Source organism: Schistocerca serialis, chromosome 2 (genome assembly GCF_023864345.2).
Source record: "Schistocerca serialis cubense isolate TAMUIC-IGC-003099 chromosome 2, iqSchSeri2.2, whole genome shotgun sequence".
Classification (NCBI taxonomy): Eukaryota; Metazoa; Arthropoda; class Insecta; order Orthoptera; family Acrididae; genus Schistocerca; species Schistocerca serialis.
Genome location: NC_064639.1, coordinates 632,955,303 through 632,956,978, shown reverse-complemented (window position 1 = coordinate 632,956,978; position 1,676 = coordinate 632,955,303). Strand labels below are relative to the sequence as shown.

The following is a 1,676-nucleotide window of genomic DNA, read 5'->3' as shown; positions in this document are numbered from 1 at the left end:
CTGTCTTCTTGGGCGTGGAAGCCTGCACTTGACCCGGACAAGTAGGGCTCCTTCCCTCACCAGTGCACTCTTCGCTCTCGCCTCAGAAGTCAAAGCAAGACCCCATTTCCGCGCATGTGCGCCGCTTAAAACTGTACGATTGTGTAACTCATTGCGCCAGTGAAGTCGACCCGGGGGACAAATCGATAAGCGAGTATCAACAACCTCTGAAACAGACTCCAGAATTGAGGCGAAACATTATTTATAGAAATGTGTTTGGACTACGGCTTAAAGTCTGTAAACCAAAAATCAGCAAGCATGTAAATATAGTGATGGACTTATACGATGGTGTTCTATTGTTTGTTTTCGTTATAGTTTTATTTAACCAGTTCCTAACTAAACTTTGCCAACGGCCTTGTCGCAGTGGTAACACCGGTTCCCGTCAGATCACCGCAGTTAAGCGCTGTCGGGCTGGGCTAGCACTTAGATGGGTGACCATCCAGTCTGCCGAGCGCTGTTGGCGAGCGGGGTGCATTCAGCCCTTGTGAGGCAAACTGAGGAGCTACTTGATTGAGAAGTAGCGGCTCCGGTCTCGGAAACTGACATATGGCCGGGAGAGCGGTGTGCTGACCACATGCCCCTCCATATCCACATCCAATGACGCCTATGGACTGAGGATGACACGGCGGCCGGTCAGTACCGTTGGGTCTTCATTGCCTGTTCGGGAGGAGTTTCAGTTTTAACTACACTTTAGACACGGACATATAGTTAATGCGACAGACGCTCAAGAAGTTTAGGACTCTTATTAACAAAGCAATGAGTAAACCAAAGTAGAGAGATACGTACACAATTGTCACAATGAGCAGTCCAATCAGTCCACGGCAGGCTGCTATTGGCGAAGCAAATAACCTAAATTGGAACGATCGCATAGATAATGTTGTTGGTAGAGAAAACCAAAAACTGCGATTCATTGGCAGAACACTTAGAAGGTACAACGGGGCTACTAAAGAGACTGCTTACACCATCCTTGTCCGCCCTATTCTGGAGTATTGCTGTGTGGTGTGGGATCCACATCAGGTGGGACTGACGGATGACATCGAAGAAGTTCAAAGAAGGGCAGCTCGTTTTGTATTATCGCGAAATATGGGAGATAGTGCCACAGACATGATACGTGAATTGGAGTGGCAATCATTAAAACAAATGCGTTTTTCGCTACTGCGGGATTTTCTCATGAAATTTCGATCATTAGTTTTCTCCTCCAATTGCGAAAACATTCTGCTGGCACCCACCTACATAGGTAGAAACGATCATCACAATAAAATAAGAGAAATCAGGACTCGCACTTAAAAATTTAAGTGCTCGTTTTTCCCACGCGTCGTTCGAGAGTGGAACGGTAGAGAGACAGCTTGAAGGTGGTTCATTGAACCCTCTGCCAGGCACTTTATTGTGAATAGTAGAATAATCACGTAGATGTAGATTTAGATCTAGGCAAACTGAGTCTCAATAATACAATAGACCTTACTAGACGAATACGCGGCAACCAGCAAAGAGTAGTCCAGTTTTTAGGCCAAGTCATGAAACTTATGGGACATGCCCATACCTGGTCTAAGGGGCCGACTTCAAAGTCTACGCACCTACTTCCTGGCGGGCTTTCGGTATTGGAGGGTGGGGAACAAGTGAGTCGTTAATGCCGCAGT

At 46.7% G+C, this 1,676-nt stretch overlaps 1 pseudogene; it reads left to right on the top strand.

Annotated features, from left to right (window-relative positions):
- The first annotated feature begins 384 nt into the window (after nt 1-384).
- Nucleotides 385-502, top strand: LOC126459723 (5S ribosomal RNA; annotated as a pseudogene).
- The last annotated feature ends 1,174 nt before the right edge of the window (nt 503-1,676 follow it).